This window comes from Phyllostomus discolor, chromosome 5 (assembly GCF_004126475.2).
Source record: "Phyllostomus discolor isolate MPI-MPIP mPhyDis1 chromosome 5, mPhyDis1.pri.v3, whole genome shotgun sequence".
In the NCBI taxonomy this organism is placed as follows: Eukaryota; Metazoa; Chordata; class Mammalia; order Chiroptera; family Phyllostomidae; genus Phyllostomus; species Phyllostomus discolor.
The window spans coordinates 71186495-71212029 of record NC_040907.2 but is presented as its reverse complement, the minus strand read 5'-3'; the positions used below and the strand labels follow the sequence as shown (position 1 = coordinate 71212029).

The following is a 25535-nucleotide window of genomic DNA, read 5'->3' as shown; positions in this document are numbered from 1 at the left end:
CACACTAAGCACTTTACTTCTAAGAATTTCTTTGTTGATATTGGATGGCTGCCCGGCTGCACCTCAATATTTGTGTCCAGGTTCTGCCCACTGCCGGACTCCGCGTAAACCCAGTGTCTTGAGAGGACTGATGGTACTGTGATTTGCAGTCACATATGCCACTTACAAATTGATTATTGGTTTTGAGAGAAACCTAGGTCATCTCTCAGGGGCCTCTGGCAGCCTGCAGGTCTGCTTGCGGTGGCCGCGTCCCGGGAGACCAGCGCGCGGGCGACAGCGCACAGCCAGCAGCCCTAAGCTCGAGGTCGCTTCGAGCCTCCCGGGGTGTGTGTGTGTGTGTCTTGCGAAGCTCTCACGTGCTGGGGGCGTTCTGAGAGACCAAGTCAGCAATTTGTAGGGCCCAGAGCTGGTGCTTTGAAAGAGACGGAGGAGGGAGCGGGATTTCTCCGCCCCCGTTCCCCACTGTCCAATCGCTTCGGCTTCTCCTTTTCTCGGCCAGCCCGGCCCCAAACCAGCTCCGACCCATTATGCGGTAGAGGCGGCCGGCCTCTTTAAGGCCCTGCCGCGCCTGCGCTTTGGGCTTTCCTGACGCGGCCCGGCCGGACCCCGGAGGAACCCAGGGACCGGCAGGCTAGGGGTCGCGTAGTGCCTGTGACAGCAGCGGCGCCCAGAGGGGTGGGTGAGGGTCCGACACCAGCGTGGCGCTCTAGAGAGGGCGAGGAGGGCAGCCCGCGGAGCCGAGAGCGGGGTCGAGGCGCTGAGACGCGGCGGCGCGGCTGCGGGCTGGATGGGAAGTTAATGTTTACCGCGGAGTCCACCCAACGTTTCCAAGGTGAGAGGCACCCCGCCAGGCCCGGCTGGCGGAGAGCCTGGGTTCCGCGGGGCGCACGGCGCACAGCGAGGCCGAGTCGCGGCGAGTGGGGGCCGCCACCAAACTTGCGGCGCGAGTGGGGCGGGCGCGTCGGGCACCGCTGGGGCCTAAGTTCCCCGTGGCCCCTGCGGCCCGGGACCCTCCTCCTTTGGGCTCTGGGGAGGAAACTCGCCAGCGGATCTTCCAGTAGAGTCCCAGAGAGATGGGATGGGGCAGCTTCGGGAGCGGCACTTCCTCGTGATCCTGCGGGGAATGCTGACCCTTCACCCCCGCACTTGACGCCAGAAGTCTTTTCCCTCTCGGAGACCTGACGGGGCGAGACCGCCCGCGCCCTTTGCAAAGTTAGCGTCATTTTTTGGCCTCCGGGATTCTGCGCAAGGCCATGTCTCCAGGCAGATGATGGGCAAGCTAGGTGTGCTAGGTGACTCCCAAGGTATGCACTTGGGGAGCGGGTGTAGCCATCACTGAATCACCTTAGGACTAGCGGGGCAAGCCTTAAATTAACCACGGAATTCCGTCCGGTAGGTTGGATTGTGGTGTTGTGTTCGCTTATAGTTGCTGTGATTTCTTTGTTTTTCTGTCTGTCGTTTGGTTGTCTTAGATCAACTCAGTTGACGTCTTTTCCCCGAAGAGTTAACCAAAACTTTTGGAATGATTCCTTCGCTTTGCTCTCATCCATTGCTTGAGAGGTGATTTTGAAAAGCAGCATTTTCTTGCACAGATATCTTTTCTTTGGGTTACATTGTAGAATAATAAACTTCTTTCTTTGCTGAAAGAAAAAAAATTCAGTGCTCCATGAAGATCAAGAAAAATTATCTGTTGGTAGCTTTTAATTTTGTTCTGGGATGATGTATTCGTAGCTTTTTTTTTAAAGTTTTATTAGTAAACTTTGTGCAATAGAAGCTCCTTTTCTATTCTAAAATACCAGCCTTTGGTCTTTGAGAACATTGTATGAAAAAAAATCTTAGAAAACTTATTGAAGTGTGATATGCAGAGAAGTGCACAATCGTAAGTATGCAGGTAAAGAATTTTTCCTGGGTGTCCCATCACAGATCAAGAAACAGAACATTACTTGGTTGAGATTTATACCCAGTGGTGGAATTGTGGATTTGTGAGGAGGTGTGTGAATGATAAAACTTTAGTATTACCTATTCCTGAATATGTCCCCAACGTTGTATCAATTAGGGAATGATATTTCAGTTACCACACATCCTTCCTGATGCTTATCACTTTTTAAAACTTTTGCTGTTCTGGTAGAGGTACAGTAATATATCAGTGTGGTTTTATTTTGTAATTTTCTTGATGATTGTGGTTGAATGTCTATATGTGTCTGTGTATCTCCCATGAGTCCTTTCTAGGATATAGATTAAGTTTTTCTTTTCTACCCTGTCTTGCCTCCTCACTCTTTTTAATGGCCTTTTTTGATTAATAGAAATTTTCAATTTTAATGTAATGTACTTAATCTTTTCCTTTATGATTACAACTTTTTGTGCACTGTTTAAGAAATGTATGCCTAGCCTAAGAATATGAAGATATTTCTCTGTGTTACCTTGTAGTAGTTTCATTTTGTTTTACTTTTCACATTTAAGGTGTATGATTTATAGTAAATTACAGATGGGCTGTAGGGGTCAAGATTGACTTTTTGCCATATGGGTATCTGTTTGACCCAGCACTGTTTATTGAAAATACCATCCTTTTCCCTCTGCAACAGGTGTTGCTTTTTCATTGTCTGCTTGTTCATTTCTACATATTTTGGAAATCAGAATTGAATCTATCAATTTGGAAAGAATTGACATCTTAACAATATTGATTTTCCAATTTATGAAAATGATATGTTCTTCCATTTATTTAGATCTTTAAATTTTTTTCTCAGTAATGTTTTATAGTTTTCTGTGTAAAAGTTTTGCATGCCTTTTGATGTTTATACTTAGGTATTTGATATTTTTTTATGTAATTATAAATAATTTTATAACAGTTGTGGCCAGTATACAGAAATAAAAACGAATTTTTGTGAGAGGTGGTGGTAGGGAGTGCTCTGGGATTATTTAAAAACAATTATCAGACATCATTTCATTAATAAATTCTAAGTCTTTAATCTTCATGTGGGACCTGGTCCAAATACACCTGGTCCAAATACACTTCTGAGGTGGGTTTTTTTTTCTTTTGTCATGGTATCTGCAGTGTCTAGGACCAATTAAAGATATATAGAGTGTTTCCATATTGACAATCACAGTGTTAGGCTCTGGGAATACAATGCTGATTAATATCCTTCAGGAACTAGAGTTTAGGGGTGTTGTAATTTTCAAGAAAAGACCTTTGTCCTTCACTCGGAAAAATGCTATGATAAAAATTGGTTTAGTTGCATGCAAAGGGGCATTCAAATCAAATGCGTGGGAGGTAAATAACCTGACTTTTGGTGTTCTGAAGGTTGGCAGAAGAAGTGGCCTGTGGGTGGCGGCCACTATTCACTATACATACAGGAGTCGCTGCTTATCCACAGGGGATACTTTCCAAGACCTCCCTGTGGATGCCTGAAACCATGGATAGATAGTATTGAATCCTATACAGTATTTGCTGTGTTTTTTTCCTACACATACATACCTTTTCACTGAAAAGAAGCACTTTATGGCTTCTCTTTCTTATACACGAATTGCCAGCATAACTACTCTTGCACTTTGAGGCCATTATTAAACAAAGTAGGGGTTACTTGAACACAAGCACTGCAATACCTTCATAATCTGTCTGATAACTAAGGTGCCTACTAAGTGACTGTCAGGCAGTGTATACAGCTTGAATATGCTAGACAAAGGGTTGATGCATGGAGTGGAGGGAGTGGGATGGCGCAAGATTTCATCATGCTGCTGAAAATGGTGTGCAATTTAAAACTTATGAGTTGTTTATTTCTGGTATTTTCCATATAATTTCAGACCGGGATTGATTGCAGGTAACTGGAACTGTGGAAGATGGCTACAGAAGAACTACTGTAATTCTGCTTAATTCCTTGGGTTTCAGCCTTGAGCATCACTTTACTCTTCTCTCCTTGAGTCTGGAGTCTCTGTGTTTCCAGAAATTAATTTATGAGAGGATGTGAATAATAGAGAAGGGAATCTGGACGGTCTGTGTACAGACTCAATACAAACTTTAAACCACTATCTGCAATTCAGCCCCATACCTCTCCCCCACTGACTGTGTACCTGGAGACTTCCAGTTGCTGAGCTTTACTGGGATTCTGTTAGGCAAATTGTTTATTGACCATCTTTCCTTCTGCAGACCTGTAGGTTTAACATCCTCTCTTCTACTTAGTTATGTAGTCCTCCATCTCTTGTTTCATGGATGCCATACTTCTCTTACCTGCCTGAGAAAGTATAGACTCTAGAGAGTCTAAACAGTGGTTCTGAACTTTGGCTGCCCATTAGAAGCGGATGGGGAGCATTAACACACACACACACACACACACACACTCATATACATGTGCACAACATGCACACATGCATGCTGCTTGACCAAATACATTAGAATCTCTGGGGATAGGACCCAGATAGCAATAATAAAAAAAAAAATAGGTGTAATTGCATACAGTACAATACACAGATTTTAAGTGTATAATATGATGATAAAAAGCATTGTAAAAACTCTAGAAAATTCTTTTATATTCCTTTCTTCTATATTTCCCACTCCCTAACCAGATTTCTGATTTCTCCCACCATAGATTAGCATGCATATTTTTATTATCTTTTTAAATTTATTTTTATTTTTTTCTCATTAAACTTTGTTTTAATGGGTCTCAAAATTCTGTGGCAGATTTTTGGTCAAGTTGTTTCCATTAAAAAGTACTGATTTAAAAAACTGTCACAGACACACAGAACATACACACAAAACTAAATGGCCCATAAAACATTCTCTTTTCTTTTCGAAGCTTTTATAATGCGTTGCAATCATTAACCAATCCTTTACTATTAAACTTGAGTAGCTAATTGAGACAAACAGTTCTGAGACTGTTCTACCACCACTGATTAAGACTGGGGTTGCAGGTGTTGGGGATAGTATTCACTTAGCCTTCTGAGCTTTCTGGGCAGACTTGGTGACTTTGCCAGCTCCATTTGCCATCTTGTCCACTGCTTTGATGACACCAACAGCAACTGTCTATCTCATGTCACAAATAGCAGAGTGGCCCAGAGGAGGATAGTTGGAGAAGCTCTCACACACATGGGCTTGCCAGGAGCCATATCAATGATGGCAGCATCACCAGATTTCAAAAACTTTGGACCATCTTCCAGCTTTTTCCCAGTATGACGATCAATCTCTTTTAGCTCAGTGAATTTGCAAGCAATACGAGCTGTGTGACAATCCAGAACAGGTGCATATCCAGCACTGATTTGGCCTGGATGGTTGAGGATAATTACCCAAGCTGTGAAGCCAGCTGCTTCCATTGGTGGGTCATTTTTGCTGTCACATTGCCACGATGAACATCTTTGACAGATATGTTCTTGACCTTGAAGCTCATATTGTCCCCAGGACACTCAAAGCTTCCTGGTGCATTTCAACAGATTTTACTTCATTTGTGACATTGACTGGAGCAAAGGTGACACCCTGCCAAGTTTGGAAACACCAGTCTCCACTTGGCCCACAGGGACAGTACAAATACCACCAATTTTGTAGACACTCTGGAAGGACAGATGCAGGGGCCTGTCAATTGGACAAGTCAGTGGCAGGATGCAATCCAGAGCTTCGAGCTGTGTGGCTCCACTGGCACTGCCATCTTTACAGATGACTTTCCATCCTTTGAACTACAGCATGTTAGCACTTGGCTCCAGCATGTTGTCGCCATTCCAACCAGAAGTATGCTACTGTATCAGGGTTGTAGCCCATTTTCTTAATGGAGGTGCTGACTTCTTCAGCCTAACACTCTCCTAGCTGAGCTATTTCAGCGGCTGTGAGGTGCTGACTTCTTTAATAATTTCCTCTTATCTCTTCTGGCTGTAGGGTGGCTCAGTGGAATTGATTTTGTTAATGCCAACAATCAGCTGTTTCACACCCAGGGTGTAAACCAGAAGGGCATGCTCACCGGTCTGCCCATTCTTGGGGACACCTGCTTCAAATTCACCAGCACCAGCAGCAACAACTAGGACAGCACAGTCAGCCTGAGATGTGCCTGCCATAGTGTTTTTTATAAAGCCTGTGTGTCTTGAGGCATCAATGATGGTCACACAATACTTGCTGGTTTCAAATTTCCACAGGGATATATCAATGGTGATACCACACCTGTGTTTAGCTTTCAGTTTATCCAAGACCCAGACATACTTGAAGGAGCCCTTCCCCATCTCAGCAGCCTCCTTCTCAAATTTTTCAGTGGTTCGTCGATCCCACCACATTGTAGATCAGATGGCCAGTAGTGGTAGACTTGCCGGAATCTATATGTCCAATAACCACAATGTTGACGTGAGTCTTTTCCTTTCCATTTTGGCTTTGATTTAGTGGTGGTTTTTGCAATAACTGTGTTTTGGTGGCAAACCCATTTCGAAAAAGCATCCATATTTTTTCAAGCTGCCTGGGTAATTCCAGTGTGGTCACGATGAAACCATTGGTTGGGTGGACTGTATGTTTGAGGCTATCTCCAGTGTTTCTGTCTTTCCTTTTGTCTTGGTCTGATTTCCCAGAGCATTTCTTCCAATTTTCTGCTTGAAGGGCAGAATTCCAGTGCCATCGATTTTGGAAGTCAGGAAGAGAGGGCTGGGTAATGAGTTGTAGAGCGTTAGTATGTAGGATCACATGACTTTTGCTTCTCTTTGTTAGGAAAACTGTGTGTGTTCCACCTTGTGTGGTTCGCCCTCTTGAGAGAATAAATCTCCAATCAGCTGACACACAGAGGGTGGGCCAAGCAGCAACTTGGAGAAGAATGGGGTGTAGGTTTTTTAAATGTTTAAAGTTTTCACTTGGTCCTTTCTTTCTTTAGCCTTATTTCCCTCTCTTTGTTCTGGTAGTTCCTGAGCCTTTTGAGGATTTTGTAGTATAAACTGGGTTTGTTCTTAGTTGTCAGCACTGTTGACTTATTTGACTCTCTTTCACTAGTCAGTTACCAATCATCCATCTTCCATCCAGCTTCCAAAATTGTGTTGCTGTTGTCTCTATTTCCATTCTCTCTGAACTTATGGTTTGTGTTCTAAAAACAGAACAAAAGAACAACAAAAATTTTTCTTTATCCTTGGTTTAGTAGAGTTTTGGAAGGTAGCAAAATTAGATGTGTGTGTCCATCTGCTATCTTAACCTGGAAGTCCATCATCTGCGTTCCATTATTGAAAAATGTATTGTCATCTGTCTTCTGGTGTTGTCTCCTCTTTGTGGAGTTATAACTTTTACATTTGTTTACTGTTATCTAAGTAGAATATCAGGAGGGACAGCACCTAAGTATTAGATCAAACTGTCATTCCTCAAGATGTCTCAAATTCTTTTGAAAAGTACTTATTGTCCCAGAATTAATCCTAAAATCTCAGAAATGATTTTAAAGATAAGCCAGCCTACTGAGCTGTTTGATGCTTTCTATAGTGGGACACTCATAGTAAAGAGATGAGTGACTAGAGAAGCTGATAGGGCTGTGGATCTCTGAAAATCTATATGTGCATTAAACAGTTAATATTGAGTGAATAAGTAATAAATCTCACATATTTGTAACAAAGTTATTTTAAATATGTGGTTTTGTCAACAAATAATCTTAAGTCACTATGGTCATGGAAGAAGATAATACTACTCAGAATTTTTTTTATTTTGGAAAAGGATTCTTTGCCAGCAAAAATTGAAAACTGTTGCTAAAGATAAAGTTGTAGAGATCTAGGTTTATAGTTAACATAATTGATAAATTAATTAGAATGAACCATTAAAGCCTCTTGTTAAGCTCCTCTAATAGCTTTGTTTTTCTTTTCACTCTTTTTTTTTAATACATAGTAATGCTTTAGGTTTCCAAATGTGCTTTGAAAGAGTTTTTACCATAAAGTTCATGATGAAATGAAAATATTCTCAATATGATTTGCTTTCTTTTAGGCTAACTTTATAAAATTTGATGTATTTACCTTTAAATTATGTCCTCCTTTTCTGTGTTAAAATCCTTCTTTATATGAAGTTTGTGATGCTAGATATTGGATAGGCTTTCCTTTATGTTTTCTTTCATGTCTTTATTTGATAAAATAGAAAGTTGTCAGGACTATGTTGCTCTTCAAATTCATTTTTGACAGTGTTTATAAAATACAAACATTATCACTGCACACTATTCCCACTAGCCTTTTTTTGCTCCTCCACAAATTATTTTATTTTTATGTTTGCATATAAAATTCAAGATATCAATCAAGGATAATATTGGCAGTTATTACTATATATGTTGATGGTATGATAGTCTTTCCTCATTAGAAACCCGTGGTTTAATGAATTTTGAATTTTGTGGATTGAATCTGTTGACTGTGGCCCCGCGTGTTTGTTTAGAAAGGGTCATCCCATTTCTCATTATTACAAGTTGCCTGGTGTGTTTATTTGTTGCCATTTCCAGCTGTTTATTACTATTTATTTACTTCAAAAGAGCTCTCACTACCAGTGTTGTCTGCAGTTCATCCTTAAAGTGGCCGAAGACAATGAGGGTTTAGCACTTGTTAATTGTTCTTTGTACTGATCCAGCCCTCACAGTTGTACTCTGCAAAGTGTTTAGTAAAGCTGGTTAAACTCACTATTATCTGAGTCTTCATTGTTGGTTTTGCTATTCATTGTCTTTCGAGTTCATGATTTTGCTATCTCCAGTGTTCTAGGAAGGGACTTTGATGGGTAATAGAACAGAACTAGCTTTATTTTGAATCATTGTTTTGTTTTGTTTTGTTTTTCCTTTATAGGAAAGGATAAGCACTGATACAGAAGATGGGGATATTGTTCTACCTTTGAGTTGGTGCTTAAATGATTAGGTGCTTTCTTCTTTGGCCTGGTACAGCTCTTTTGCTGTGCCACAAATGAATTTGTTAGAGCAGTGTTAACAGATACTGGATGAAAGTGTAGCAGAACAATGTGTAATATGATGTGAACAATTGTACTGGGTTGACCAAAAGTTCGTTTTTTTTTCCCTGCAGTGGCTCTAGTAGTGCTTAGTTGTCTCTAATTTCATTTGAAACAATTTTATTAGATTGTATTGTGATAGCTGTCATATAAGTGTACATTTAAAAAAATCAAAATTGGTGCATTTTTGTGTAGCCATTTTAATACCGAAGATAGAAGAATATTTTCAGCATGTTGTACTTTATTATTTCAAGAAAGGTAAAAATGCAACTGAAATGCAAAAAAAATAAAAATTTGTGCAGTGTTTGGAGAAGGTACTGTGACTGATAGAATATGTCCAAAGTGGTTTGCGAAGTTTGTGCTGGAGGGTTCTTGCTGGAATATGTTCCATGATTGGATAGAGCAGTTGAAGTTGATAGTGATCAAATTAAGGCACTAATTGAGAACACTCAACCTTAAACCACATGGGAGATAATCGACATAATCAAAATATCCAAATCAATATATATGATTTGATATTTGATATTTTATAGTTGTTGGTGAAAATGAAAAATGTGTCTTATTTTACAGAAAAAAATTAAACAGACTTTTTGGCCAACCCAGTATAATATATTTTAATGAGCGATGTGAGAGAAAGATGGAAGAAAAATTTAGTGTCTTCAGACATACCAGAAACCAGGAGAGTTTTGAAGACTAAGCTAGAATTTGATGGTGAGAAGATGGACTGCAAAGTAAACTGAGAATGAATTTTGGGGAATAAGCCCATGAAAAGTATAATGCTTTTGAATATTTATTTGAAATACATGTAAGAAATGAGCATAAAATTAAAGACTCAACTTGGTTGCTGTTTTGAAAATGTGGAGAACCTTTTCTACTGCTAAATGAACAAGGTTAAAAGGTTGTCAAGCATGATGGTACATTTACATTTAACATAAAAGGTCAGAAAAATGAGTCAGTAAAATGATCTAGAAATTTAATGAAGCTATAAACATTCTCCGTCAGTCATTAGGAACCACCAAAAACATATTTAGCATCTTCTGTATGTCATGCATAAGGACAAGTATTGGGAAGATAATGGTGATCTACATACACAAAATCCTTGCTTTCATAAAATTTACAAACAAGGGAAAGACACAGCTGATAAAGTCTTGTTTCTGAGCAAGATGAATTTTGTAAGAAAGGGTTATTTAGTGATTAACTTTGTCTTAAAACTTGAGGCTCTCTTTGACTACTAAGTAAAAATGCTGAGTGTAGTAAAAGTTTTAAATCTTAAAATTTTTTGAGGTAAGATGTACATACAGAAAAATGCACGGAACTTAAAAACACAGTTGATTGAGTTCTGATGGGTGTATATGCCTATGTGAATCTCTCCCTCATGTTTCCTTTAGCCAGTCTCTGTGGTCCTAATATCTTTTACCACAAATTAGTTTTTCTTGTTCTTGAACTTCATACATAGGATAATACAGTGTGTATTCTTTACTGTCTGACTTCTTTTGTTCAACATGTGTTTTTGAAATTCATTCATGTTGTTGCTCACATCAGTAGTTCTTTTTAATGGGTGTGTAGTAGTACATTGTATGACTGTAACACAATTTGTTTACACATTTTTCTATTTGGCTACTATGGATAAAGCTGTTGTGAATACTTGGCTGCTAGTCTTTTTATGGACATGCGTTTTTGTTTCTCCTGCTTAAATAATGAAGGCAGAATTATTGGGTCATAGGGCAGATGTATGTTTAACTTCAGAAAACATTGCAAAGCAGTTTTCCCAAGTGGTTATATCATTTTACATTCCAACCAGCAATCTATATGATAGGTCTACTTGAATGGCAAATCAGAACTGAATTTCAGAAAGATTATTCTGGTGCAGTTGGATACAAGACTTGAAATGGGGAAAATACAAAGAAGTAATATGGTTGAAAATTAATGTCTTCCTTTTCTAAGGAATTGATAGGGAGGGAGGAAATCTTACAGATTTTAGACCTATCATGTGTGGGGTGAGCGTAAGGGAGGGGTCAGCTGACCCCCAGGGATCTGCCATGGGCTGCTGGATATTGGTGTGCCAATCATTAATGGAGGGAACACAGTGGAGGAGTAGATTTTGGAGGGGAAATGGATAATAATCATGTTTTCTTTATAAATAGTAATAGGGGCAGTAGGAAGTAGATAACTTTGGAAGTGTGTGTAGTGAGGAGCAGCCCAGGATGGAATTGGAACTTTGGGGGCCATTGACATTTAAGAAATGAGCTGATGAAGAGTAGTCTGTAAAGGAACAGAAGGAGTGAGTAGTAGCTTCTACAGAAGGAAAACCAGGGAAGTGATTTGACAGACTCTGAAAGAATAGAGCTTGAAGAAGGAGGGAGGGGCTTGAATGTTGCCATGACTAAAAAATATATACAGCCCTTTTTAGCTTAATCAATCTTTTCTTTTCTTCTTTCTTTCTTTCTTTCTTTCTTTCTCTCTCTCTCTCTCTCTCTCTCTCTCTCTCTTTCTTTCTTTCTTTCTTTCTTCCCTTTTCTTTTCTTTCATTGTTGTTCGAGTACAGTTGTCTCCACTTTCACCTTACCATGCCCCTCACCCCACCCATCCCCACCCTCAAACCCCCCAACCTCCCACCCTCAAACCTACTTGAGCTTAATTTTTTAAATATCTGTTAAAACTTACAATATATTATTTAACTCAATAGTTGCACTTTATTGAATAACTTATAGAAAATCTCATAAATGTGAAAAGATGTGTTTAGAGGTGTTATGGCACCTAGTATACAATAGTAAAAATTTGGAAACACCCCAAGTATCCATCAGTAAGGGATTGTCTAAATAAAATATGGTGCATTCATATTATAGAAGCTATGCAGTTAATGGGATATGGTACACACATTCACAGTATTAGCTTCCTATTGCTGCTATAATATATTTAGCATAAACTTAGGGGCTTAAAACAAATGTCTTCACTGGGCTCAAGTCAAGGTATTGGCAGGGATGGTTCCTAGGAAAGAATCTGGTTCCTTGCCTTTTCCAGCTGCTAGAGTTGCATCCCTCCTATTTCTTGTGTTGTATTCTTAGTCCCTTCATCTTCAAGGGCAACTGCATAGCATCTTCAGAAGGACCCAACCCAGATAATTCAATTCAGTATAACCTCCTCATCATAGGATCCTTAACTTAATCACACCTGCCAAATTCCTTAACAGATATTTCCCCCTTTATAATTTTATTATTCTTCCTTTACCAGAGTCAGCATACTTAAAGTAATTAAAATGACTAGCATTAAAATTACATTTTTAGGCCTTTGTTGTGATTTGGACATTATGTACGCTTTTGGAAAATTATGTTGAAGATTCTTATTGTCATTGTAGGGTTTTATAAAACAGTGGTAATTCCTTTTTATTTCCTATTGTGTATGGAGTGAAAGTCCTTAACACTTCTTCACACGGTGCTTGATATATTGTGTATACTAAGTTTAAAAAAATTCACATAATATGTGATGTATTTTCAGAGCTACTTGTGTTGAATTTGTGCTTTTTTAGAACTAGATTGAAACATAAGGAAACAGGTATTTTAGTACTCTTGTTGCTGCCAGGAAAAAATTATGTATATGGATATGCCTATTAAAAACATACCTCTGTTTTTGTAACGATGGAATGTTGAGGTCAGGGAACAGGCTTATTGGCTCCTTACCCATGAACTTTGCTTAGCTATAGCAATTTTAGATGAAGCTCAAAAGATCAAATTGTAGTTATCTAATGCTCTTATTAGTATATTTTAGATAGCATTCTCTCTTCCCAGTTTTAATACAAAAGTATTTGTGGGGAAATTTACATCTAATTTGGAATTACAATACAATATTGCACATAATAATAATTATCTCTTCTATGAAGGAAAACAACTTTAGTTTTTGTTGAGAATCTAGTGCGATTCTGTTTTGCAAGTAATTTAATTATAATAATAACTGGTGGCAGAAAAAAATAGCATGGTGTAGTAGAAAGAGGCAGCATTTTACTTTGTCATTTAATCTGAGTTTAGTCTGTTCCTTCATTAGAAAAATGTATATTTTCATATTGTGAAAAGTTGGTCATTAAGAATGGAAAAAATGTAAAGTACCTTGAACAGTGCATGGCATATGTTTTGATGCTCAATATGAATAGCAGATATTATGGTTTTGTGATTATATTATTAAAAGAGACTAAAAATACAGAAGAGGGCAAATGGAATCGAAGATAATACATAAGGAAGGTTTGTCTGATAGCAGTATTGATTTAATTTTTTTCTTCAGTTTTTAAAAAATTTTACTGATTATGCTATTCAGTTATACTGATTTTCCCCCTTATACCCTCTCCACTCAGTACCATCCACTCCCTCAGGCAGTCCCCCACTCCCTACTGTTCAAGTCCATGGGCCATTCTTTGGCTACTCCACTTCCTAACCTGTACTTTATATCCCTGTGGCTATTCTGTAACTACCTATTTGTACTTTTTAATTCCCTCACCTCTTCACCCATTCTCCCCCACACACCCCTCTCATCTGGCAACCATCAAAAATGCTCTCCATATTTATGATTCTGTCTTTGTTCTTTTGATTGCTTAGTTTGTTTTTTAGATTCAGTTGTTGATACAGAGGTATTTATTTCCATTTTATTATTCATAGTTTTGATCATCTTTTTCTTAAATAAGTCCCTTTAACATTTCATATAATAATGGTTCAATGATGATGAACTCCTTTAGTATTTTCTTGTTTATGAAGGTCTTTATTTGCCCTTCAGTTCTAAATGTTAGCTTTGCTGGGTTGAGTAACCTTGGATGTAGGTCCCTGCTTTTTATGACTGAATATTTCTTGCCAGTCCCTTCTAGCCTGCAAAGTTTCTTTTGAGAAATCAGCTGACAGTCCTATGGGAACTCCCCTTAGGTAACTAACTTCTTTCCTCTTGCTGCTTTTAAGATTCTCTCTTTATCTTTAACCTTTGGCATTTTAATGATGATGTGTCTTGGAGTGGGCTTCTTTGCATGTAGCTGTTTTGGGCCTCTCTGTGCTTCCTGGACTTGTATGTCTATTTCCTTCACCAAGTTAGGGAAGTTTTCTTTCATAGTTTTTTCAAATAGATTTTGAATTTCTTGCTCTTTCTCTTCTTCTGCCACCCCTATGATGCTAATGTGGGACCTCTTGAAGTTGTCCCACAGGCTGCTTATACTACCCTGCTTTTTTGGATTCTTTTTTCTTCTTGTTCTTATTGGTGGTTTTTTGCTTCCTTCTGTTCCAAATCATTGATTTGATTATTGGCTTCATCCACTCTACTGTAAAGCTTTCTTTATTTCCATTAGTGTATCCTTCGTTTCTGACTGACTCTTTTTTATGCTGTTGAAGTCTTCACTAAGTTCCTTGAGCATCCTTATAACCAGTGTTTTGAACTCTACCTCTTATAGATTGCTTATCTCCATTTCATTTGGCTCTTTTTCTAGAGTTTGGATCTGTGCTTTCATTTGGGCCATGTTTCTCTGTCTCCTCGTTTTGGCAGCCTGCCTGTGTTTGTTTGTATGCATTAAGTAGAACTGCTTTGACTCATTGTCTTGGTCGTGTGGCCTAATATTGTCTTGGTAGGTGTCCTGTGGGGTCCAGTGGCATGGCCTCTCCTGTCACCCAGGCTGAATGAATACTCAAGGTGTGCCCTGTGTGTGGGCTGAGTACACCTTCCTCTTGTAGTTGAGCCTTGGTTGCTGTTGGCAGATCAATGGGAGGGCTTTACCCAGGCTAGTCAGTTGTTAGAACTGGCTGTGACCACTTCCCTCCAACCTCCACCCTCTGTGGAGGATCAGCTGTACTGGGGCAGGGTGGTGATGCTCCAACATGGTCTATAGCTGTTCACTGGATGCACTGGCCTTGGGGTTTCCCAGGTGGTGCAGGCCAAGGTCAGCCTCCACCTGTGTTTTGCCCAGGGTCACCCTGCCTGTGCTATAAAGCAGTCTGAGATGGCTGCTACTTGTGCTGGGCTGGAGATTGCCAGGTGAAGCCAAGCTGTGAATCTAAGCTGGCTGCTGTCAGTGCTTACTGAGGACAGCTGTTGCTTATTTGAGAGGATTTAGTAAGTTGTTCAGCTCGAGCCAAGACCAGCCATTCATATGGAAAAATTGCTTGGGTGGGCCCATAAGTTGGGTGGGGCAGAGTCTCTGGGGATCTCCAAGGTGGGTCAAACAGTATTGTCCAGGTTGATGGAGTCTCAGATATGGCACTAGCTTGCCAGCTTTGTGGGTGGAGGGTTTAGAAAAGGGACAGTAGCCTCTGCACACCTTGATGCCAGACACTTCAGTTTCTCCATGTATGCCGCTGGTGCCTTTCAAGCTGGTACCTCAGTGCTGGGGCTTGGAGAGAGGGAGTCTGATTGGATGAGTTCATGTTTGGGTTCTTTAAGAGGAACTGCTTGGGGCTCCAGCAGTTTCTTCCACAGACTCGATGCCTGTTGGCTTTTGCAGCCAGATGTTGTAGGCACTTAGGAATCCTGGGCTGGGGGACCTGGTGTGGTACTCCTCTCTCCTGATATCCCCCCAAATTTTTATGTACCACACATGGTGTGGGATCAGCCCATTCTGCATCTGCACCCCTCTTGCCAGTCTGGATGGATGTAGTTTCTTTAATTTCATAGTTTTCAGAATTCCATTCAACTCAATTTTTTATGGCTCTGTGTGATGGTTGTTCTCTATTTTTGTTGTGATTTTGATGTGGCTGTGCAAAGAGGTGAGCCATGTCTTTCTACACTGCCATCATGACTGGAAATCTTTCATTTAGTTTTGAATGACTGGAATGGCTAAGAGAATTACCAGAACTACCTATAAGAGTTTTCTCATATGAGTAGTGATATTGTTTACCTTATATATTTGTTGTTTGATGCATGGTATGTGCTTAAAAACACTGGTTATTTTATTCTTTGGGTGGGTTAGGTTGGCTTGGAGATAGGAGAGGTTGTACATTTATATACTTTTAAAAATAGATTGTGTTTACTGAAGTGTATTAGCAGTAAATTAGACGCTACTTAAAAAACAACTTTTATTTATTATCAGAGAGAGGGGAAGAGAGGGAAAGAGGGAGGGGAACATTGCTCAGAACACCCCCAACTGGGGACCTGACCCACAACTTAGGCATGTGCCCTGTCTGGAATCGAACTGGTGACCTTTTGTTTTGCAGGGTGGTGCTCAATCCACTGAGCTGTACCAGCCAAGGCAGAGGTCATTTTGTTTCTTTATCACGATCAAAACAATTCAGATCTATAGTTCATGGTAATTTTTGTTATTTGATCAAGGTACTTTAAAAGGGTCATTATTTCTTCTTAAGAAATAAGTATAACATAGCAATGAATATACTGAATATAATATGAAAAATCTTTTAATACTAGGTATTAGATAAAATGATCAGTTAAAATATTTTATTAAATTTTTGAATAAAATTGAACTCGTATAGCTCTTAAAGAGGTTCAAAGGCTAAATGAATGCTAATTCTTCAAGGTAATTGCATGCTATAATCTAGTATAGTTTTGGATATCTCAGACATTTATAATGCTAAAACTGGTTAGTATCTTATTCACATGAAATGTTTCAGTCAGACAGTATATAAAAATCAGCAATATTCAGATGTTTTGAATGGGTTGGCAAAATATATATGTGTGTGTTAACTTTATATGTAGCTTACAGTATTTCTGAGCTGTGACAGTCCAATAGAATTAAGGAAATTTAGTTAACTAGAAAGCAGTGCATGTGGTACCTGTTAAGTAAAGTTATTTAACAGTGAATAGTATTCCAATTGTCTCCATTTCCCCAACACCACTTTCAAATGTTTATTGACTGTCTGTATACTATTTGAAGAACTGTCTATTCAGGTTGTGTGCCCATTTTTAATTGGATTATTTGGGTTTTTGTGTGTTGAGTTTTGTAAGTTCTTTATAGATTTTAGATATTAACTCCTTATCAGATATATCTCCCATTTCAGTGGGTTGTGTTTTCATTTTTTGATGGTTTCCTTTGCTGTGCAAAAGCTTTTTAGTTTGATGTAGTCCCATTTGTATATTTTTTCTTTTGTTTCCCTTGCCCAAGGAGGTATATCAGAAAAAATATTTCCATGAGAAATGTCTGAGATTTTACTGCCTATGTTTTCCTCCAGGATTTTTATGGTTCTGAGTGTAACATTTAAGTCTTTAATCCATTCTGAGTTTATTCTTATGTATGGTGTAGAAGGTGATCTAATTTTATTTTTTGGCACTTATCTGTCCAATTTTTCCTAACACCATTTATTGAATAGATTATCTTTATGCCATTGTATGTTTTCTCTCCATTTTCAAATATTAATTGACTATAGAGACATGGATTTATTTCTGGGCTATCTTTTCTTTGAGACTTTTTTTACAGTAGTATAACACATGGATTAAAAAAAATAAGTAAAGTCTGTAGTAGCCTGTTTTCAGAGGGGGTAGGAATTTTTATGTGATCTGTTGACAGTTTTATTTTGAAATATAATTTTCATCTTGATAATTTAGTTAATCGAATTTCTTAAATACAGAATTAGATTGGTTTTGGGCAGGCCATGTCAGTCTGTCAAATAAAATCCTCAGGGTGATGGCATATTCTGATGTGTTTGCTGTGTTTTTACTTTTATGTTCTATGGTTAATTTTAACTCCCCTTGCTATCAGTGATTTATACTTGTTAGGATGTTTTGTTTTAGGACTGAATGTTTAATATCCTGGCTCATCATTTATTAACTAATGGATCTTGGGCAATTGTTTAACCTCCATAAACTTCAGTAAAATCTCAGGGTTATTGTGAAGATTAAATAAGATAATGTACCCAAATAGTAAAACATGCAGTAGATAATGGTTGAAACAGTAGCAATAGTATATCATTGTATACAAGTTTTGCTGTTTTGAAATTTAGCTTTAGAGGTGTGAAGGATCAGGGAGAGATGAGAATAAGCTGTATGCCTACAGAAAATAAATTAATTCAGAGAAATTTGTCATATCGACATCTAGAAGAAGGAGTCTTGTCAGCAGTATTGCCCTTATTTCCTGTTTTTTTTTTCCCTCTCACTGTAATTCCTGTTCTAATTTTTTATTCCTGTCGAAGCCAGTGCTCTTTAGCTTCCCTTCTTCCATCTCTGACAGCTGTCGACTTCAGTGAAAGACAGTATGTAATTCTTCTTTGTGGATATTTACGGACTGGGTTAAAACCTATACTCCATATTCATTGATAACACTCAAAGCATGTAGGATATTGCTATTTGTGTAATAATGTTGTTTATATCTGTGTTTACAGAGTTGGAACAATAATTCCTTATAACTTGCTCAAAATATTGAAGATAGATATTAATTTGCACCACCCTTAAATCCTACTGGAACAAGGTTGAACGCAACCAAGTTGAGTGGGTGTGTGTATGTACACACACACATGCATGTACATATATATGAATGAACATGTGGAAGCAACATATATATTGTTTTGCTTTCCACATGTTTATTCAGTTGTGTATTACATTTTTTATGGGCTCAGAATGTCCAACATCTTGAAGAATGAAGAGAAATACGGTGTGTAGAGATTCAAGTTTATGATTTTTTAATAGTTACATTGAAGTAGACCACTTTGAAATTTGAGCAAACATTTTAGAATGTACTTCTAAGTTTGATACATTCCTGTTTATTTTGGAAATAAATAAGAAAAGACCTTTCTGGATTCATTGGCATTACCAACACTTAGAAATTCACTAAAAATATGTGGTACTCTAAGTTGGGGAGCACTAGGGGTTTGTACTCTTGTGTAAGCAGTCAGGGTTGTAGTTTAAATAATGATCCACAAAATACCATCTCCTGTCAGATAAATACCTGTCTGCCAGTTTCCCCTTATATTTATGGGTTTCTATAAACTTACTGTGAAATTTGAGGTGTTTGTAATAGTTTATTTCAGACTATAAAAATAACTTATCCAATATGATATATTTGGAAGAGCTTAGAATTAAAAATAAAAATCTGTAGAATTATCCATCTATTTATTCTTTCAGCCAACTTTTGTTGTTGATTTTCTAGTATATACTGGGTTACAGGTTAAGCATTATGGAGGGCAAAGTAGTACCTTCTCTTTGGTCAGAACAGAAAAACAAGGTGCTTTTAGGCTAAAACTCTGCTCCCTTCTTAGGAGCACTCCTAACCTGCAATCCTCAACTCAGTAATGATCTCTTAGTACCTTGCATCAGCATTGTGCTGCTTCCTCTCTTTTATTTGCTTATTGTTTGTTTTTCAGGTTAGAACATATATATATCCTGTCATGACAAAGGACTCTATAAAAATGGTTACCCCTCACTTATGAAAATAATACATATTTGTTCAAGAAGATTTAGAAAAATTAGAATATAAATAATATTAAAACTGTATAGTTAATGTCTTAATATTCTATTTAGTTCTATTGTGGTAATCACTGTTGGCCTCTTCTGTTGGTGTTTTCCTTTCTGGTCCTTTGACTGGCTTTGTAGCCAGAGCAAATTATTAAAAGTCTGCATGGCACTTGTATGCCAGGGTTCACAACAGCATTATTTACATTAGCCAAAAGTTTGGAAGCAACCCAAATGTCCAACAGATATATGGATAAACTACAGGTGAGTGAAGATATATACGTATATAATCTTCCAATATTAAATATTTCAAGTTTTTTGTGAGCTCTGAGTTTCTAACACCTTGAAAAATGAAAGAAATATATTTAATGAAATATTTTTCAGGCATAAAAAGGATTGAAGTTCTGATAGCATGCTACATCATGGATGAACCTCGAAAACATGCTGAATGAAATGTCAGATACAAAAGGACAGATATTGTATGTATGATTCTACTTATATATATCTAGAATAGATAAATTTATAGAGTCAGAAAGTAGATTAGGATTACCTGAGGCTGGGGAGAAGGAAGAATGGGTATAGAGTTTCTGCTTTGGATGATAAAAAAATTTTGGAAATAGACAGGTTGTACAACATTGTGAATGTACAGTTAATTCCAATGATTGTGCACTTAAAAATTGTTACAGTGGCAAAATTTACATTTGATATATGTATGTTTTACCACAATTAGGAAACAAAGTCTGTTTGGAACTTTTAAGGGCTTGTGGCTAATTCAGTTTACTTCTTTTTTTTTTATTAAAAATAGATTTTTTAATCCTCACTGGAGGATATTTTTTCATTGCTTTTAGAGAGAGAGGAAGGAAGGGAGGAAGTAGGGAGAGAGACAGAGACATCGATGTGAGAGAGAAACATTGGTTTGTTGCCTTCTAGTCTGTGCTCTGACCAGGGATCAAACCTGCAACCTGGGTATATGCCCTGACTGGAAATTAGACCCACGGCCTTTTGGTCTATGGGACGATGCTCCAACCAGCAGAACCACACGGGCCAGGGCCTGTTTTACTTCTAAGTAAGGCTGAGGTCTCTCTTGTTCCTGCTTTATCCATGTTCCCTCATTTAGGCTCCATGATTTTTGAAAAAAAGACTAGCATTGATAGGGTGGTGAGCTTATGGAGAATTAGCTTTTTTTCTTATATTTTTTTGCCATAAATATGGATCACTTATAATGAAAAAATCCATAAATAAGAATTCTTTTAAAAGCAAAATCAAATCAATATATTTTTCTTCTTGAACCTACTATCTAGTATTCTTTTTCTTATCCTTTTCCCATTCTTGATCATCTTTCACTTTTTTTTGGATGTGTTTACCTCATTCCTTACATATGCACATTTTATATAACCAAACTGAAGATAATTTGACACAGAAGACTCTCTCCATTCCCAAATTCATTGCTATAACATAACTTTCATTTTAATTTTGATGTATTTTCTTCTGTTCTTTCCTTATATCTTTGTTCTAATGAGAACGTATATATGTTTGAGTTCTTGCTCTTTTCACTTTTTAGTGAAAATTAGCATTCTGCATATGGTTTGCTGTATTGTCTTTCTAGTCATCTTTTTAAAACAAAGTTACAACTTCTAATTTCTGGTCTGACATGGAAGTTGCCACTCTGTCCTAATAAGTAAAAAGCTGAACAAACTGGAAAAATAAACAATTCATAGCTTTATCAGAGAAGTGAGGTCTTAGGACAATCCATCCACTGGCCCCCAACTTGAAGAGAGGTGGAGAATCATAACTTACTAGAGAGAAACCTGCAAGCTAAAACCTTTGTGGGTACTAGTAGTAGGTAAGGGAAACCTGAACTATAACTGACGAACTGCTGGAAGCTCAGTGTGGACAAGTCTGAGAGATAAAACTCCAGGGAAACTCAGTCAGTCATTAAGGGGCCTCCACACTTTTTACCTCCAGGAACTCCACCATGTTCTCATAGTGAATACTGGAGAAAAATTCTCTCATACTTCTTTCTGGCGGAAGGGAAAAGGAACTATTTTGAAATATTCCAGAATATTCTATTTTTAATAAGGTCTGCATTTAGGAGAAACTAGTTAATCCTGCAGAGGTCACACCTGATCTGAGAGATACAAACTCTTTTCCTAAGTATTGTTAGATATATCAGGTGCATAGATTCAAGGTCAGGATTAGCTGCGCGTTTGTATGTAATTAATGTTAAGCCATAACATTAAGCTGCCAGTTTGGTCCATAACATGTGTTTCATAAGGGTGTGTGATATTTGATAGTAAATTGTGTCTGAGAGATACCGTGAACTTGGAAGTCAGTGTTGGTGTAGTTTTTTTTCCCCCCACAAACTTCGAAGTCAGTGTTGTGCTCTTTTTTCATTTACCATTGTGGAAAAATATATCAATTTCATAATCCAAGAGATGTTGAAGAACTTCAGTGAATGCTACTTGCGTCATCAAAATATCTTTGCAAGTGTTGTGAAAACTGTTTATGCCTTGAGCACAGCGATATTGTTTGCAGTGACTGTTGCAAATGTTTTGCAAAGCCAACTATTGAAGATTCTGATTAATTAATGTTAAAGACATTTTTGGTTGTAATTTTTAGTAATATCCATGTTTCCATCATTTGAAAAGAAAAAATTTTATTCTTTATGTTTTTATTTATGTTTATTATTTATGTATCTTTGTTTCTTTATTTCATAATTTCTAGATTGTAACTAAAAACAAATAAAAATCATATGTTTTATCTTATAAATATAGTAAATGTAAATTTGCAGTGTTTTAAATTTGTTTTCCCGCATTTCAGCACATAGTAGTAATGAATATATCTTTTGGATACACATGACCTATGCTGTAATTTTTTTGACCACAACCTCCACAGGGTTAACCAGGGCTTTGCCTGCTGGGATTTTATCAGAGCCTAACTGACCTGGGGGAAGGAAAACAACCAGTTCCAGCCCACTCTAGCCATCCTGCCCACAGTGGGAGTGAGGTGTGAGGTATGGGGGGTAGGGGGAGGCAGGGGAACTGAGTGCATTTGACATTCACAGTCTAGAGATGTAGCCTCATGAAAAGACCAGAATCAAATTGTAGGACTATAAAATGCTTCTCTTACCCCTGGATCTTCCTGCCACGATTTTAAAGGCCTGTTTATATCAGTTTCTTTTACCCAGTACATCATATCCAACTATCAAGAAAAATTGTAAGACATACGAAAGGTCAAAAAACACAGTTTGCAGCGTTGAGCAAGGAAAACAAACTGCAAAGTAAAACAAAAGTTTATTTGGGGTCTTACGGGGTTTGAATCTGGAAGATCCAGATTCGAGGTAAGACATAAGATGTGCTCAACAGAAAATACAAAGAAAGCCAGAGATTATACAGGCAAAAAGCATAAGTTGTAACAAAAAAATTCATTTCCTGTTGGCTGTGTCACCACATGGTGCGGTGCCTAGTTCAAAAAGGATTTGTCCGGTCTGAGTGGTGAGACACTGAGGTGAGTATTGAGGTGGGAACAGAGGCTCACGGTTCAGGATGTGCGTCTACGGCAAGCATGGAAGTCCAAAAGTTCTGACCTCATCTAGGTGTGGATGTTCATAAACTAAATTTCCTTAATGACTTCTGGCTCCAATTTGGGGACCCTTGACATTGTGGATTCCATTTTGAGTTGATTCTGTTCACATTTCTCCATTTTTTGATTGAGATCTTAACTTGGAAAGCATTGATCATCCATTTTGGTATAGAGCTGTCAGGACCATTTGGTCGTGTCCCACCTAGAGGGGTTGAAATGTTACTGGCTTAGAACTCATAGTCCTAGGGGCAGTGATCATGTTTAAACATCAAGGAGGCCCCAAGCAAGTGGGCCTTAGGCATGGTCTTCACACATAGTTGGTTGTCTTCAGCCAGAATCTCAAAAGTGAATTACTCTTCAAGGGGGAAGGCTTGATTAATCATGTGTAGTCTTTGAGCAACCATTATCTTAGATTTGAAGTGCAGTTAGGATATTTGGTTATATAGCACATCAACAATTTGACACTGGGGAACATTGAACCAATCAGAACAATGATAATTACAACAACAGTTTATAAATTAGACTTTAAAATGGCCCTGATTCTGGTTGGGAGCCAGCTGAAAAATGTTGGAAAATTTAATTTCTAAACAGTTAAAGATGCCAGTGGTGACTTTTGAGTGCCCTACAAGGTACTTCATGAATTTAAGATGTTTGGTGGTTTGTAATTATACCTGGGAAGAGGTATTTATCCAGGGACAGCAGGAGATGTTGACTATAGCACAGATGCCACCTTGTGCTGCAAGTAGATAGACAAGAGCAGCACAGTTATCAAGTACTATGTGGCCTAAGGAATCCAAAGATTTTTGTTGAGTTCTAACAGCCAGTGTGATGGGTCAGGCAGTTCTGTTCATTGTTCTAGTCAAGTTGTACAACATAACTTCATAGTCAGCTCTTGATATTCCAAACCAAGCACTCCAAATCCTAAGAAAGCAATTAACTGATTGCCAGAATAATCACTGGGAGGTCATAACTTGTGAATGTCCATAGATATTATTTTCATGTTCAGAGGAATCTTCATCTGGCTAATCTCCTATAATACAAAGTGCCCCCCCCTTTTTTTTTGTCTGTGCAAGGGTGTTCAACCTGGCATTAGCTTTAGGATGGTAAATGGAGTGGTTATTTGTCCTAGGATGCATTGTCCATGCCTCCTCCAAGAATCCAAGCATTCATAGGCCCAGGGGGCGTTGTTACAGCCACAAACAAAACCATATCCATAGAGTGCACAGAAGTCTCGATAGATCCCAGATATTAAAAGAGTTGTTACTGGGCAGCCTTGTGATATCATTGAGCGAGTCATCAGTGCACAGTATGATCCAAGGTTCCTGGGAAAAGTTGTTTTGGCAGTGTGAGGAGTAGGAATACTGAAAAGACAAGAGTACATGATTTCTGTGAGTCGGCTTGATGTGGAGGTTCTGGCTTGTTACTGCAAATAATTTGTAGGAAAACCCAGGATTTAGGGTCTGAAAAGTGGATTTTATTAAAAAGATGAATAGTATATGTTTGTCTATTGTTCAAGTTTTGATTTTTTGGTTATAGGCTTTAGAGGTGTATAGCATTTGTCTCCATGTAACCTGACAACATCATAGATTGGGGGTATAAGGAAAAAATAAAGTTGAACTCAGTAGGTCACATGCATGGAAGGTCTTCTGCTTTCAATAGTACATTTAGGTACAGATGAAAAGTTTAGCATAGGGAATACTGTGGGATCACTGCAGCTGGAAAAGTAGTAGTAGGTATAATGATACATCTAACAGTCAGATAGGTTTCAACAGCTTGCTAAGGAATGATAAAATTGAACATAGATATACTCTATCTATTTCTAGATGCCAAAGAAATTAAAAATAAAGGAAGAAGAAATCACATGACTAAAGCCAGTTGAAGATACAAATAAAATTAGGAACAAAGCTAAATAGCTAGTATGATACATGTCCGTTGAAACATTTCATGAACATAGGCTAATAATGTGGAGTGATTAGAGGAGGCAGTCTAAAGCACAGGGGAAATGACTGGCTTGTCAGAGTATTAAAAGCATTAATGTTCCCAAGAGTATATGATAGTAATTATGAAATAAACATACAGATTATGAATAGCAGGGGTTGGTTTTATTGGACTGGTGCTGAATCTTGGGAAAGCTGCTTGCTGTGGTTGATGTCTGCTTCTTATCCAGGTTGTTGTTGGTTTGGGGTTGATCTGAATATTTTTAATTTGAGATCTTAAAGAGGCTGGGATGTTCAGTTGGGTGATTCAAGTATAGGTGAAGGTGCATTTTTTAAAAATGAGGAACATGAATTCATGAGTCAATATTTTATAGAGTGTAGCAGCACAGCTATAGTCAATAATATCTGATATGGCCCTTTCCAGCCATGTTGATGGGCATCCTTGTAAAGGTAATATTTCCAGTAGGCAAAATCTCTAATTTGGAAATAGTGATTTTACAAATCTGCATCTCCTGGCAGCATGCTGTGAAAAGATTGCTCTACAAGCTTTGAATTATTTTCAGGGGCTGTTGGTTGAAAGGACCAACTTAAAATAAGGCAAGTTTGTTTGGTAATGATTTTAAAAGGAGACAGTGTTTGCCAGAGAGTAGATCTTAGGTTAAGAAATACAAAGGGAAGGGCTTCAGATCAAGACAGATAAAAGTTTTGCCAATTGAGTTTTAATCATCCCATTTATTTCACAAGGTCAGAAGACTGGAGATGACAAAAGT

General features: G+C 38.1%; 1 protein-coding gene and 1 pseudogene across 9 annotated transcripts in view; one reads left to right on the top strand and one right to left on the bottom strand.

Moving 5' to 3' along the window:
* Nucleotides 1-521: 521 nt before the first annotated feature.
* Nucleotides 522-25535, top strand: part of EVI5 (ecotropic viral integration site 5) — a 200669-nt gene continuing 175655 nt past the window's right edge. For 2 of the 9 annotated variants that reach the window (XM_036026426.1, XM_036026422.1), the window contains exon 1: nucleotides 522-832. The gene's annotated coding sequence lies outside the window, so the exon portion shown is untranslated. Of the gene's footprint in view, nucleotides 833-1371; nucleotides 1393-19630; nucleotides 19726-25535 lie in introns of those variants that run through there. The other 7 variants (XM_036026425.1, XM_028511617.2, XM_036026423.1 and 4 more) reach the window with 6 other exon arrangements.
* On the bottom strand, nucleotides 4623-6419 carry LOC114496225 (annotated as a pseudogene).